The sequence below is a fragment of the Rhinatrema bivittatum genome, chromosome 8 (genome assembly GCF_901001135.1).
Source record: "Rhinatrema bivittatum chromosome 8, aRhiBiv1.1, whole genome shotgun sequence".
In the NCBI taxonomy this organism is placed as follows: Eukaryota; Metazoa; Chordata; class Amphibia; order Gymnophiona; family Rhinatrematidae; genus Rhinatrema; species Rhinatrema bivittatum.
In genome coordinates this window covers 108,328,989-108,345,671 of record NC_042622.1, presented here as the reverse complement: position 1 = coordinate 108,345,671, position 16,683 = coordinate 108,328,989, and the positions used below count along the sequence as shown (strand labels likewise).

At 42.3% G+C, this 16,683-nt stretch overlaps 1 long non-coding RNA gene across 1 annotated transcript in view; it reads left to right on the top strand.

The window, feature by feature from the left end:
* The first annotated feature begins 4,133 nt into the window (after nt 1-4,133).
* Nucleotides 4,134-16,683, top strand: part of LOC115097330 — a 47,651-nt gene continuing 35,101 nt past the window's right edge. Inside the window, exons 1-2 of the long non-coding RNA XR_003858262.1 lie at nt 4,134-4,208; nt 5,435-5,503. This is a non-coding gene — a long non-coding RNA (uncharacterized LOC115097330). The remainder of the gene's footprint in view (nt 4,209-5,434; nt 5,504-16,683) is intronic.

Sequence of the window (16,683 nt, the reverse complement as noted above, 5' to 3'; positions counted from 1 at the left end):
ATATTCCAGAGGAACAAATATTAAACAGCACATAGAGTGGCAATTCATGATATGGCACAGTCTCATGTTGAAGAAAGCCACAAAACGTGTGGAAAATATGATTTTTGTAACACTACTATGGCAGGGACATCCTGGAAAGTCCCTCACACAGGATACATAGTTAAACAAAAACACAGTACCAACTGTAACACAGACCATGTAATATACGTTCTACAGTGCCCCTGTCCTAAAATTTATATAGGATGTACATCCAGGAAGATTAAAACCAGGCTCATTGATCTTAAGGCACCCATGTATCACACAGTGTTTCTAGAGGACATATTTTTGCAGATTTTAAGTGGACAATTCTTGAGAGAAGGAGATCGCAATGTTAAACTTAACTATCGCGAGAATTATTGGATTTTCAAATTAAATACTAGAGGTGTGAATCGTGTGATCGATCGTCTTAACGATCGATTTTGGCTGGGGGAGAGGGAAATCTTATCGTCGGGTTTTTTTGTTTTAAAAAATCATTAAAAATCGTAAATCGGGGGAGGGCGGGAAAACCGGCACACCAAAAAACCCCTAAAATCCACCCCGAACCTTTAAAAGAAATCCCCCACCCTCCCGAACCCCCCCAAAATGTTTTAAATTACCTGGGGTCCAGTGGGGGGGTCCCGACGCGATCTCCCTCTCTCTCTCTCTCTGGCCACGGCTGCGTTGAGAAATGGCACCGGTGGCCCTTTGCCCTTATCATGTGACAGGGCAAAGGTAGCGCCGGCGCCATTTTGTTTCCTGGCTCCTGACGTCACACCTGCTGGAGGTCGCCCCCGGACCCCCGCTGGACCCCCAGGGACTTTTGGCCAGCTTGGGGGGGGCCTCCTGACCCCCACAAGACTTGCCAAAAGTCCAGCGGGGGTCCGGGAGCGACCTCCTGCACGCGGGCCGTATTGCCAATCTTCAAAAATCTTCAAAATGGCGCCAACTCTACCTTTGCCCTCACTATGTCATACGGTCAGGAGGCCCCCCAAAGCTGGCCAAAAGTCCCTGGGGGTCCAGCGGGGGTCCGGAGGCGACCTCCAGCAGGCGTGACGTCGGGAGCCAGGAAACAAAATGGCGCCGGCGCTACCTTTGCCCTGTCACATGATAAGGGCAAAGGGCCACCGGCGCCATTTCTCAACGCAGCCGTGGCCAGAGAGAGAGAGAGAGAGAGAGAGAGAGAGAGAGAGGGAGATCGCGACGGGACCCCCCCCCACTGGACCCCAGGTAATTTAAAACATTTTGGGGGGGGTTCTGGAGGGTGGGGGATTTCTTTTAAAGGTTCGGGGTGGGTTTTAGGATTTTTTTGGTGTGCTGGTTTTCTCGCGCCCTATTTAACGATACAATACAAATGCCCCTGACGATAAATCGGGGGCATTTGTATTGTATCTGCACTCTAACGATTTTGGACGATTTTAAAATTATCTGACGATAATTTTAATCGTTCAAAAATGATTCACATCCCTATTAAATACAGTAGAACCAGCTGGCCTCAATGAAAGGATAGAATGGTACACCATGTCATAATAATCTCTTTTATGGCAAAAGTCATGCCTATCATTTATTCATTTACTTCTGACTTTTCAGTCAATTCAGATTTAATATTCTCATTACACGATGCACACTGAATTGCATTTTTCAGCTGTTAATCAGGAGTGTTTCTAATGTGTCCCGTGGTTTCGTGGGTTTTTAAAAAAGTTATAAGGACAGCGCATGTACCGCGCTACGACAGATGCTATCGTAATCCCTGCAGTGACAGGAAGATTTTTCAGATTCAGCGCTGATCTCAGACACCTATTTGGTAAGCACATAACATCAGCTTAGCTCTTTCAAAAATCATGATCCAAATGTTTACACCTTTAATAATAAGACTATGGCACATACTTTACTGTTTTTCTTGTATTTCTTCATGTTAGTAGAAGCTGCATTAATCTGTATAACACACACATGATTCTTAGTATATTTACAGAATCTACCGCATTCATAAGCTTGCTGCACCCCTGAAGAAGGAATAAATTCCGAAACCCTGCAGTGTCGGGCATTTCGACAGCGAGTGACGAAGAATACCTGAAAGGAACCCGTTTACAGGACGACCATTTAATAGCCCCGGCCGGGGAATACGAACGCGTATCTGAAAGGGACCTTTTGACTACAGTTCAACGCGGTACTCGTCGGCAATGATTGCAACAGAGTATTCTACTCTGACTTCACCCACAAGTTAAGTACCATACTAACTTTCTTCAAGCTAAGAAAATGTGTAGCTTGACAACAAGACAATAATATCTAAAAGCAACTGATGATTAAAACCTTTGCACATAGAAGCATTTTTGCTCTTATGGGTTACCTGGCACACAATCCAGGAACCTAGTGCATTATGAAGGTTGCTGAACTAACATAGTAAAAGTACTACATAAGTCCATAGTTTTCAGTGAGAAATAAGTATATATTTGATTTTGATTGTTTTTCTCACTATAAGAGGTTTTTTTGATATATAGGATGGAGAAGCATGCCATAACACCACATAAAGACACGGGTCACTACAGTTGGTGACGAGGAGGATGCTAGCCAAGTATTATTCACAATCTGGAGTCCTGCGACCATTGCTGCTGCTGAGAAAGTAGGACCTTACTGAGCTCATTTCTGGGCCTAATCCTCTTTGTCCATACGATGCCTTTCTTGTAAATTTGCTATTTTCATTGAGACCAGTTTTGTTTTGTTTCTTATTCTTATACCTCTTCTTTTTAGGATCTATTTTTCATTTAGTGAAAGGGATTTAACTTCTCATCTTTTATCAGAGACAGTCCTTGATAAGCCAGACCCACAGGGTAAAGGAAGTAAATTGTGGGGGCACTCCAGTGCCAGAGAGTCACCAGCAACAGCAGCTTCAAACAAGCCACCATGTTTGCCATCAATCTTTCACCACTTCAAAAGGGCAGATGAGGAGAGGGGCATCACAATTTTTAAAAAATTCTTCTGTCTGTAGCAATTCTAATAGGCTCGAGATAGTTCTGTTTGTGTTTAACCCCTTTCAGGACAAGAACATTTTTTGGTGTTGTCTGTATTACATCCTTCTATATTTCCATGGACGTATATATTCGGGGAAGACTGCACAATTCATTAGGCTCACTGACCGGAGCCTAATGTATTGTGGACCGGAAAGGGGTTAAGAGCATGTAAGGGATAGGAGCGTAACCTTAAGATATGACCAAACATTTTCATTTCCCTGTATGAATCCTAATCCATATTACTCAATCTAAATCAAAATCACTGGGCTAGATTGAAAAAAATATAAACTTAATCCCAAAACATTAGAATCCTATATTACAAATAGCGAAAGTTGCATCATGGTATCTACATATTACTTGCAAACAGCTGGTAAGGGTCATAATTTTTACAATGTTATCCACAGGAAACAGTACAACCCTGAACTGATTTTCACCTTAGTAGGTTGTCTTGGATAAGTTCTTGGAGAAGTCCATTACCTGCTATTAATTAAGTTGACTTAGAAAATAGCCACTGCTATTACTAGCAACAGTAACATGGAATAGACTTAGTTTTTGGGTACTTGCCAGGTTCTTATGGCCTGGATTGGCCTCTGTTGGAAACAGGATGCTGGGCTGACCCAGCATGGCATGTTCTTATGTTCTTATGTCTTTTCATCCTCTATCATCTTAGTAGGAGTTATCAATTGCATTTTTCATTCCGGCCCTTCCTAATTCCTATAGACCACTTTTTTTGAATCTCTGATGCCAATGAAATTATCTATGGAACTCCATAGAATGGCCATTGGGGTGAACTTTTCTTCCTTTTCCTACCTAACAATAATAGTCTTATAGGGCACGGTAGTGAGGTTACTGAGTTAGTGTGCTTGACTATGTAGAAATAAGGGTCAACAAATAAAGTAGTAGGTGTGACCTTTTTATTGGACTAACACAATTCAGCTGTGACTGGCCTTCGAGAGCTATGATGAAGACCTGATGAAGGCATATAGCTTTTAAAAATTAGTCACAGATGTATTGAGTTAATCCAATAAAAAGGCATCACTGGCAACTTGATTATTGTCCCTGATTTCTAAATATAGGGCAGGAAGAGGAAGACATTTCCCCCTCCTCCTTCCAAATCCAGGGAGACTAAATGCATCATCTGTACACCTGATCTCTATCAGCCAGAGGAGAAACACATTTCCCAAGGTAATACAGATTTATCATTTGTAGCCTATCACGTTAACTCATGTTTTAGTCATACCATAAGCTTAATGCCATTCTTTCTGCCTTTTGCAGGTACTGCATCTTCCCTTTTCAACAAGGTTTTGTGCAGCATGGATCAGGGACTTCTGGAATCTCAGGCAGCAATTCTCTTAATTAATATCTTACATTGCCACTTTTCTGGCCATTTTTTACTCTTTTGTCTATGTGGTTTGGATTTTTATTTTTTGTCTGCTGTTACTCAAAGGTTCCTTTCAAAGCCCTCCTGCTTTTGTTTAGTGGTATTCTTTGCGTGCTTGGGTTTATGATTTTAGACCACTGCAAACTGCTTCACATTTGGTAACATTAAATTTTATTTACCATATGTCAGCCCAGTTACAAAGGAAATACAAATTCCTTTTGGATTTCTATGTTGTGCTAAAGCAGAGTCCAGTCCTCCTCTGCAGGGATTAAATTCTCACCTCAATATCCTAAGCAAATTGCACTGATTTGCAGTTGTTTTCTTGGTCTAGCAATAGTTCAAGGGGCTTCATTTTAAAAATTCCTTTTATGGGGTTCAATATAGCTCAGAACCTTTGTTGTTAATGAATACCCCACAGCGGATCTCTAAAGCAATTAACAGGATTTCATAATTTGTCTTCAGCCTACTTACTTGCCTACTAGATTTATGGTAATGAGTCGCGAATGGACAGAAACCTGCACAGATACATGATTAGCTGCAGGAGGCGCTAGTGGGAATAGGTGGGAATTTTCAGAGAAAGAGCTTGAGGGTGAGTTATTGGAGGAGGTTAAGGTTAAAATGGGGACAAAAATAGATGCACAGTCAAAGCAACTGAGACATGGTACTGATTGGAATACACACCATCACACAACAAAGAGCCAAAGTATAAACCACTCACCTCACATAATTAATGGGAGACTAGACAGAAAGAAATGTGAGGGAACTTCAACAAAAAAAAAAAATTCTCATTGTAACAACTTTTTTTGCTATCATACAAAGTGCACTATTGTTAGTCACAAAGCCAGTCACACTTACACTATGGCTTAATGCTGTTCTTTTCCAAATGTGCTTTTCTTTTTTGCCAGTTTTCTTGTGGAGTCTCTCCCAGAGAATACACTGGAATTTTCCAGTATGAGCTCCAGAATGTGATCATTTTTTTCTTGAACAAAGCACAACATCTGTTGATTTAGTCTTGCACCTGTTTCCATAGTGCTTGCTCCAGCATCCAGCAACCCTTTTCTCTGCCAGCTCTTCTGCATCCTGTACCTACAGATTTTAGGTATGTGCATACAAAATTGTTTAATCACTTTTCATGGTTCCTTTAAAAAAAAAAAATCCTTTTCTGTTTCATTTGATATTTGTTTGAGTTCATTTTGTTGAACTGAAACCAACAGCATAGTGAAAAAAAAAATGGAAAAACAAAACAGTCATCAAAAATCTGGAATGCCACCTAAAATAAAAACATTAAATCCTCTTTCTTTTAGACCTTCTTGTATCCACACACTCTTCCTCGACACAATCTTATCTTACCCCATCTGTAGGGGGTCAAAGCATTAGCAGACAAAATGGGCTACAAGCAATCCCCAGTTGCTTCTATCCCACAGGATCCCATTTTCAAAATGGCACCAGCTGGCCCTGAGGTTGGTGCCATTTTGTTGTATGTATGGCCGCATTTCCTTACTTTTTAATAACTAGGGATGTGCACAGCTGAAAATTTCATTTTAGTTTGTTCATTTGCTTTTAGTTTTTTTTTGTTTCAGGGCTTTTATTTGTTCACTTATTCATTTTTATTTGCTTTTGACAAAGTATTGCAAATATAATTCACACTATTTCAAATAACACACACTATTCGCAAATAGTACATGCTATTTGCAATACTTTTCCAAAAATAAAAATGAATATTTTTTGTTTTTCTGGGGCCAAATTTGTTTCATTTGTTATAAAACCAAAATGGGCTCATTTGTCCCATTTTCCATTTTCATTTCAAATGCATCACATCCCTAATAATAAAACCGCTTGCTTCAATTTATTTATTTATTAATTTAGGATGCTTAAATTGGTGGATGCATTTTTTAGAGTTACCATCTACCAACAGTGGGGGCAATTTTAAAAATGTGTGTATTGCTTGCAGGACCTTGTGTTCTTGGTACTGCAGTGTTTCCCTTGGAAAATTCAGGGCCTGGCAACCACCATAGGTACTTCCACACATATGGATTTTGCACTGTTACAGCGACTAACGTGCCAATTAGGAAATGCATAAGGGATATACTGTAGATACAGTAGTTCCATATGATACTAGTGGCACCATAATATTTGTTATAACCCTGGTACATAAACAAAGAACCAAATTATAACCTACAGCTCCAAACTGAAACATCTTTCTATGTCTGGCTACCAGATGAACAAGATTATCTGTCACTCAATGCAGCCATTTTCCTCATTTTGGCTAGAAGCGAAGGAAACAGGATGGCGGTGTCCGGTCTGTCACTAGTTGATTGCCATCACTGCTGTTGCTGCTGCTGCACTGTGTGTTGTTTTTCACATACACTTCATTATTATCTGTGCATGCCAGGCCAGAGTTTTTTTTTTATCTTGCCAATTAGCAGTAGAGATCTTTTCATCCATTACTTGGCTGAGCTGGCTCAATAGTTTGTTATCTTTTGCATGAAACAGGGAGAGATGTCTATGCAGGCAAATGTAGGAGACCATTTCTCTTGCTTGAGAATACACTGTCCTTGAGTTTGTTATATAGCTTATTAGCATTATGGAGGAAATGTTTTCTGCAGGTACTTCTTAGATCTTCATATTCCATGCCAAATGTTCTCAAAGCTGCATTGGATATCATTTCTTTTCCTTTGTGAGGAAACAACTTAACCAATAAGTCTACATACTGTTAGTGCAGCTCCATCAGGGCTCTTTGCTTCAACGGTAGGGGAAAAGGGGAATGGAATTCAGACAGCAACCAACGAGGGTCCCAACTTTTAAGGTCTGGGGAAACAAATAAGCATGGGGGTAACTTGCTAGTAGGGTGCTTACTACCCTTAACCAATAAGCCTACATACTGTTAATGCAATTCTATCATTGCTCTCTACTTCAACGGCAAGGGGTGATATGGAATTGGATCAAACAATAACCAATGAGGGCCCTTACTTTTACAGTTTGGGAAACTGATAAGCATGGGGGTAACCTGCACCACATGGCAGAAACTACCGTAAGCTTGCTGGGCAGACTGGATGGACCATTTGGTCCTTTTCTACCATCATTTCTATGTTTCTATGTCATCCAGAAGTGTTTCTGCATATTGACACAAGTCAGAAATAGGCCGGGAATCCTTAACCTAATTGACTAGTCCTCATTAAGCTGATGGTAAGCTAATGCTCATGTCCACCCAGCATGAAGCTAACCCTAACACTTGTCCTTGAGGTATCTAAGGGAATTGACAGGAAATTGCATGAATGAAGATACCTAATCATTACAGGCAAATTAGTAACAGTAATGACGGCAGAAAAAGACCAAAATAGTTCTTCTAGTCTGCCCAGCAAGCTTCCCAAGGTAGTAACTGCCGCTCCGTGCAGGTTACCCCCATGTCTCTCTTAAGGGTAATAACTGCCTCTCCATGCAGGTTACCCCCATGTTTCTTTTAAGGGTAGTAACTGCTGCTCCTTGCAGGTTACCCCCATGTTTCTCTTAGATTTAGCTTTTTTATTTATTTATTCCCATCCTCTAGCCTTTTAGGGATCTGCAGTGTTTATCCCATGCCCTTTTGAAATCCTTCACAGTTTTAGTCTTAAACACTTCCTCTGGAGGGCATTCCAGGCATCCACCACCCTCTCATTGAAGAAATATTTCCTGACATTGGTTCTAAGTCTTCCTCCCTGGAGTTTCAAATCATGACCCCCTAGTTCTACTAAATTGTTTCTAATGGAAACGGTTTGTTGACGACCATGGATCATTAAAACCTTTCCAGTATCTGAAGGTCTGTATCATATCTCCCCTGCTCCTCCTCTCCTCCAGGGTATACATATTCAGGTTCTTCAGCCTCTCCTCATAAGTCATTTGATGAAGACCACCCACCATTTTAGTCACCCTTCTCTGAACAGCCTCCATCCTGTCTCTCTCTCCTTTGAGATATGGTCTCCAGAATTGAACCTAGTACTCCAGGTGAGGCCTCACCAAGGACCTGTATTAGATTAATTTATTTAGCAGTGACAAAAGCAGTTAGCACAAATTTTGGTCCAATCATGATTAATATGTAAACAATAGTGGAATTACTATTATGTAAGGTGAGATTATCATAACTGAAGTGAAATAAATACAAAATGGATATGTTATAATCAGAAGCAATGAGTACATGAACACTATAACACTATAACCACATGTGTCATAGTAAAAATAGCAAATGAATCATACTAAGCAGAAAAATAGCCAATGAAAGCATGAGAAACATATAGCAGATGATGGGTGGAAAAATGTTCTTAAGAAGGCCATTAGCAGAAGCTATGGAACAAGAGGCAAGATACACTTTTTCTACTATACTTCTTTAGTAGATTTAACTACTTTTATTTCTATCTGTTCTTTTTTATTAAAGTAAATATTAATTAAAATATGCAGAGTTTTATATTATATTGATTGATACCAATGTATTTTTATTCTGACTTTACTATTTTATTTTTCACTTTTTATCACTATCTGACATTTTAGTTATTTTAATTTCCTATTTTAATTTCTTTTTCTTTTGATTATTTTGAAATAATTGTAAACTGTTTTGTTCAAATTCATTTGTTATAACGGTATATAAAAGGTTTTAAATGAAATGAGACCAAATTCCATCATGTCCAGAGATAATTGGAGTAGTAGTTGAGAGTCCATGTAAAGTTTATTAATCCTTAAGAGCACCCACTTTATAGTTGTAAGGAACCTCTGATTTCCTTACCAGAAGGAGTGTACCAATTAGCATAGGTAGGTTTAGAGAGAGTTTAATGAAAAGTGGTTTGGGTTTTACTCTCCCATATGCAAGCTGCAGATGTTGTGCTCAAACTGTTTATCACCACCAGGCACTGATTTTAGTTTGGATTTCTTGAAGGCTGGAGCTCTCTGCTCCTGTTATTTATTTTTGCTAACTTATTCTAGAAAGATTATCTTTTTTTTCCCCTTTTGTGGGTCAGACTGTTAAATTTGCCTACTTTGTGAATTGCTTTTGCTCTTTTAATCCACTTTTGGAGAGTTCCCTTGTGAGACCTTTGTGTGGATTCAGCCTCTGCTGAATGCTATGTACAGAGACTGCTGGATTATGGCTTATTGGAAGTATAGGGGATGGTGATCCATTTGATGTTCCCAGGCTCCTGCACATAGCACACCATACCTTAATCTATTATGTCCCACATTTTTTAAGAGGCTGTCCTCTAAATAGGACACTGGAACATAATGGGTTAACTTTACATGAAATGAAAGGATATGCCTTTCTAGCCTGTGGGTATGGCTTCATGAGTAACAGCAATGAAGAGAATTCCAACTCTTCATTAGGTTAGTCTCTAGAAAAAGCAAGGCACTGAGCTATTATCTCTGTTTATCCATGTAAAAATACCAGCTAGCCTAGATGCTGTTGTACACACCGCTGTTAGACTGGCTCACAAGTGGTTTGCTCACCCCCCCTTGCCAGTTTCACCGCTGCGCCCTGTGGCAGGAGGAGTGCCTCCGCCACTACCCTTCCTGCTCCTTTGTGGTTTGATGCCACTGCTGTTGCCATTATTATTCATGGCCTGGAGCCACCACTGGGGCCATCTTTGCAGCTGAGTGCCACCACCGGCTTTGGTTCCTGCTTAGCCTGGGAAGGCCATTGACATTCTTCTTCATGGAAAGCTGCCTCTCTAGGTGTGCATGCACACCTCTCAGAATTTAAAGGGTCCACAGTGGGAAAAGCCCCATGACCCTTCCTGATGACATCAGCCTGCTTGCCCTTTAAAAGGGCTCTTCAATCTGTCCCTCACTGCCTTCACAAGGAGTTGCCTGTTCCTAGAGCCCTGTTCCAGCTCTCTCTCTCCAGGAGTCTTCAGTGTTCTAGTCTTCACTTCTTCAAGGCCTTCATGCTCTTCGTGGGAGCTCCTCTTTGTTCTTTGTTCCATGTTCCAGTCTCTCGTCGGTCCCTGTGTCTTGTTCCTGATGATCCAGTCCTCGTCTCCTAGTCCTGACTTCCAGGTCTTCTCTCTCGCCTACTCCTCCAAGATGTGCTAGCATCATGAGGTGCCCTACACACTGCAGTTGTGTAGGGCACCTCATGGCAGAAGGCCTGCCTGCTTCGCTGGTCAAGTCTCCAGAAGTCCTTTGTTTTTAAACACTGGAGTCCATCCCTGGTTTTGAGTTCCTGAGTCCTAAGTTCCTGAATCCTGTTCCTGGTCTTTGGAGTTTCTTGTACAGCTTCCGTCCAGGTCCAAGTCTCAAGTCCAGAATCTGCTGTGGCATGGTGTAGGGCTCGCTGCAGCACAGGGCTCTATCCACACCTGAACTTGAGTCTGAATCCTGAACCTGATCCTGAAGCTGAACATTATCTGAGGTTTGTCTAGTTCCTTGTCTCCAGTGCCTTCTAAGTTCCAAGTGTCCAGTGTCTTCGTCTAAGTTCCAAGTCTTCATGCCTTCATCTAAGTTCTTGTCTTCAGCATCATCTTCCATCCTCAACCTCCATCTGTCCTGATGCATACGCCATTCCCTAGTGGCAGATCCAAAAGGGCTTTCAAGTGACTGGAGGGCTACCCCAGAGACAAGCATTGTATTGCTGGATCTCATTCCTGTATGTACTAGAGATATGAATCGGAACCGGAATCAGTTCCGGTTTTGGGGACCATTGGGAACTTTTTTTCCCGTGGTCCAATCAGGTTTTTTTTATCGGCTGCGCCCGAGCTGATAAACAAAAAACCCACCCCGACCCTTAAAATCTGATTCTTTAGCATCCCCCACCCTCCCAAACCCCCCCAAACTTTCTTAAAGTACCTGGTGGACCAGCGGGGGTCCTGGGAGTGATCTCCCATTCTCGGGCCGTCGGCTGCCAGTAAAGAAAATGGCGCCGATGGCCCTTTGCACTTACCATGTGACAGGGGCTATCTGTGCCATTGGCTGGCCCCTGTCACATGGTAGGAGCAATGGACGGCAGGCGCCATCTTTAAAAATGGTGCCGGCCATCCATTGCTCCTACCATGAGACAGGGGCCGGCCAATGGCACATTGAGCCCCTGTCACATGGTAAGGGCAAAGGGCCATTGGCGCCATTTTGATTAGTGGCAGCCGACAGCCCAAGAGTGGGAGATTGCTCCCGGGACCTCAGCTGGACCACCAGGTACATTAAAACAATTTTGAGGGGGTCGGGACGGTGGGGGATTCAAACTAATTAAATTTAAAGGGTCAGGGTGGGTTTGGGGGTTGTTTTTGTGTGCCCTTTCTTCCCACCCCCCCCAAAATAATAAGAGAATCCCACAAAAAAATTTGTGGGGTTTTCCTATTGGGTTTGGGACCCCCCCTAATTTTGATGAGTTTGAAAATATCGTCCAATATTTTCAATCGTCAGAAAAACGATTCACATCCCTAGTGTGTACAGGTCTTCTTTCTCTCTCTCATCCACTCCTCCAGGCGTGCAAGCATCGTGGTCCATGACCAGCCAACTGCAGGTTGTGTAGGACTTCCTACTTCACTGGTCATGTCTCCAGAAGTTCCTTGTTTTTAAATGCTGGGGTCCCATCCCTGGTTCTGAGTTCCTTAGTCCTGAGTTCCTGAATCCTGTTCCTGGCCTTTGGGCTTCCTTGTCCAGCTTCCGTCCATGTCCAAGTCTCAAGTCCAGTTTCTGCTTCACATTTGGTGTGGTCCACAACCAGCCCATGGGCTATATAGGGTGAGCTGGGGTGTAGGGCTCTATCCACACCTGAACCTGAGTCTGAATCTTGAACCTGAACTTGAACCCAAACCGGTATCTGAGTCTTGTCTAGTTCCTTGTCTCCAGTGCCTTCATCTAAGTTCCAAGTTTTCAGGCCTTCATCTAAGTTCTTGTCTTCAACATCATCTTCCATCCTCAATCTCCATCTGTCCTGATGACACACTATTCCCAAGCGGCAGTCCAAAAGGGCTTTCAAGTGGCTGGAGGGCTACCCCAGAGACCAGCATTGATTTTCTGTGTTTTAATCCTGTGTATGTAGGTTCAGTGGAAACTCTGAGTGTTCCAAGCCTCTGAGTCTTCCAGGTCTTCGAGTGTTCCAAGTCTTCAAGTGTTCCAAGCTTCTGTCCAGCCCATGCTTGGATGCGCTTGACTACCCACAGCACGTATCTTGGAGCCTTGCCCTGGGGTTGTGCTGTGGCCCAAGGGCTCACGCTTTTGCCATGATCATCCCTTGAGCCCGCTCACAATAGATTCCCAGAAACATGCCTGAAAATTTGGCAGAACCATACCACTATCCACCTTAGGCTTGTATAATATACGTAACTGCACTCCAGGCATTTTATTATGCCATATAAACTTAGAGAGCTTCCCATTAATGTTCTTAAAAAACTGTTTGGCAAATGGCAAGGAACACGATGAAATACATACATAATGCTTTGCAAGTCATTCATTTTGGGACCCCCAATTCTACCTATCCAAGAAATAAAGCAGTCCTCCCACTCTTTGCAGGTCTTTCTGAATCTTACTGATGTCTTGGGCTTGTAAAGGTCTGAAAGATTCTTAGGAGTATGGATACCTAGATATAGTATACTCATATTGGTTCTTTTAAAATATCCAAAACATCTAGGTAGATCAATGGCAGTGCAGGTTTCTATTAGGAAAACTTATTACCTAATACCTCACCATATTTATCCAATAATTTCAAAAGACTGGACCCTGTCACCTTGGTATTTGTCAAAAATAAAAGTATATCATTCACTTAGAATGACATTATGTGGGACACTCTATCTTGAAACTCATTAGCAATGGGTCTGATCTTATCTTCTGAGCTAGCACCTTGATGGTTAAGTCAAAGAGTAGAGGAGATAGCAGACATCCCTCTCTTGTACCTTTCTGAATCAGAAAAAGATTGGATAGGCATCCATTCACCCTAGGATGTGCATAGGGTACTTTAACACAGTTGTAAAACTGCTCTGGCAGACACATTTTCTTCAACACAGCAAATAGAAAAGGCCACCTTATCCTATCAAAGGCCTTTTCTGCATCTAAGGCAACAGTAATTTCAGAAGTCTTGTCCCTCTTAGCCACTGCTATTAAATTAAACCATCTACAGCAGTTGGTCATGGAAAACCTCCCTTTAATGAATTCTGTTTGATCCAGTTCCACTAGGGTACCCATAGAAGCTTTGAGTCTGATCTGCAGGATGTTGGTCAGAGATTTTATCTCTGCATTCAGTAATAAGATAGGACAATAGGCTCCTGGATCCAGTCCATCTCTGCCCTTCTTATGAAGCAAAACTATAGTAGCATTGGTTAGTTAGGCTGTTAGCACAATCTGGATATCCCTGCATATATTTGTACATGTTGAACAACATGGGTGCCACATCAGGAAAGAATTTTTAAAATAAAAGTCCAGGTAGAAGCCATCAGGCCCTGGACTTTTTCCATTGGGAAGCCCTGCCACTAGTCTCTATATCTCCGTGTATAATAGGAGCAGCTAACATTGCATCTTGTTTTTCTGACAAGCCCTGGAAACTCACCCCCCTTAAATACTCATTAATCTTCTCTAGAGAGCATTCATCCTAATTAGCATATAGCTCTGATAGATAATCTCTGAATATTGCATTAATTCCATCAAGATGATGGATAACCTGACTCCATTTAGAATGGACACTCATAATCAGAGTCTGTTGTTACCTCTTCCTCAGCATTCTCGCTAGCATTGCCCCAGTTTTATTCCCATGCTCATTTATCTTTTGATGTAAATACCTTATGATGTAAAATAAATTTGGATCTCCTGGAGATCTACCATGTATTTCTGAAGGGTCCTATATACCCTGGCTTTGTGCTATTCCTCTAACAGGTGAATATGCCTTTCCAATGATCTTTCTTTTGTAAGCCTTTCCCACTTGACATGACTGGCAAAACTAATGATCTTTCCCCTCAGTACAGATTTAAGCATTCCCAGAGCAGGACTGTGCTATAGTCCCCACCATCATGTATCTCTGTAAAGTCCTTCACCTCCATGGATACCATGCTACAAAACTTGTCATTATATTGTAGAGATAGATTCAGTCTCTACTATCTGTCTGTGGGGATGGATAATAACAAACCAAAGGGAATCAAAACTGGATTATGGTTTGAAATATGGATATCCAATGGACCCACTAGATGAATCATTTCAACGTCACACAGAAAGAATCTATGTGACTGTAAGAGTTGTGCCTCTGTGAAAAGCACATATAATCCTTTCACTGAGCTGAGTGAGAATTTCCCATGATAGGGGTAGATTTTATAACATGTGCGCGCGGCCTACATGTGCGCACGCTACCCGGTATGCACACATGTACGCCCGATTTTATAACATGTGCGCGCAGGCGTGCGCATGTTATAAAATCCGGGGTCGGCACATGCAAGGGGCTGTACCTTGAGTGCGCCGAGCCGCGCTACCTTCCTCCATTCCCTTCCCCCAGCCCTACTCTAAGCTCCCCCAAAAGTTTTGTTTTACCTTTTGCGCCTGCTTCTGGGCAGATGCAAGTTGCGTGCGCCAGCCGACTGCCAGCACGCGATCCCCAGCACAGCGGCAAATATGGCCGCTATGCCAGGAGCCTGACCCCGCCCCGCCCCAGGATTGCCCATGCCCCCTCCCCGCCTCTTTTTGCAAGCCCCGGGACTTACACACGTCTAAACAGAAACCCACTCTTCCCAAAGACCCTCTTTATCCCCCATTCTCCCTTCTACAACTAGTTTCCATTAGGGATGTGCAGACCAAAAGTTTATGTTCATAAGTCCATAAGTCGAAAGGAGGGGGTCAATTTTGGTCAATATGGACATATGGAGAATTCCATAAGTTGAGTCTATGTCCATACGTGCAAATAAAAATTTAAACCCCTCACCCTCCTTAATCCCCCCCAAGCTTGGGGGGGCCTCCTGACCCCCCCAAGCTGGCCAAAAGTTCCTTTTGGGTGCAACGAGGGTCCCGGAGCGAACGCGCGGGGAATCACGTGACGCCGACGTCACGTGCTCCTCGCAAAGGAGTTCAGAAATGGCGTCCTGACTCTCCGCTGGACCACCAGGGAGTTTTGATAAGTCTTGGGGGGGGGGGATTAAGGAGGGTGAGGGGTTTAAATTTTTATTTAGGATCAACAATCGCGATTTCCAACGTATTCAACATAGCTATGTTGAATACGTTGGAAATCCGATCGTTTTCGCCTCATCACTTTTTTAAGTTAAAAAAGAAAAAAAGTTGCGTTTTACATTTAAGTTCAAAACGAATGCACACCCCTAGTTTCCATCTCCTGATCTCTCCTGTTCCTATCACATTGTGCATTATATACCCTTAGTACACTTTTATAGACATTGAACAATATATTTATGAAGAAAGATGTATAGCATCACTGGGCTCCTGCTCCATCTGCATCCGGAGGCGTGCTTGATATAGCATAGTGATGGAGGTCCTTTTTGATCCCTGCAAATCCTTACCGCCTTTTCTGTAGGTCACCAGAGATATCTTTAAAGATAAACACCCTCCTCCCCTGGAAGGTAAGCTCTCTGACTTTCCTGCTGGCCTCACTTATTTTGCATTTATCTCTGTAGTTCTATATTTGGAGGATCACCGTGCTGGGCTGGCCATTTTCTGTTGGCATAGGAGCCAATGCTCTATATGCTCTATCCACTTTTAAAATGCCACACTTGCAATTGATATTTAAAGCTTTTGGTAACCATGTGGCAAAAAACCCTACCAGGTTGACTCCTTCAACTCTCTCTAGGAAGCCAATAATGCACAAATTGCTGCTTCTGCTTCATTGTTCAGATCATCCTGGTTTCTCTGTTATTCTCTTGTGTGAGCATTCAAAGGCCTCCAGCTTCTGCCACATAACTGTGAGAGAGTCCTCCACCTCCTCCACTCATTCCACCACATTGTCAAAACGGGTGTTTACCTTTCCAAATGTGGAAACTAGCTCAGCCACCTTATCAACCATCATCTCCAATTTCTCCCCCAAATGATGCATGAATATCTTCTGCATGCATCACTTCACTTGGGAGTGAAGAGTTCACCATTCTTTCTTCCTCGGAGAGCTGTTCTTCAAAGACTATGGCCTTTTTTGCTATAATTTTCCAACTTGTTCTTCCCACATCATCGGTTTTGATTTTTTAGCAGTTTCCTTAGCCCCCAGAATCAATGTAATAATGGACCCAGAATACAAAGAAAGTTTGATGGGAGTGGAAGCAACCCGAATCAACATTCACCACTGCAGCATCACAAGACCCCTTTCTACTGTTTTATGGGTGAAAAAAATCATCTCCATTTCTTGTGCATTTC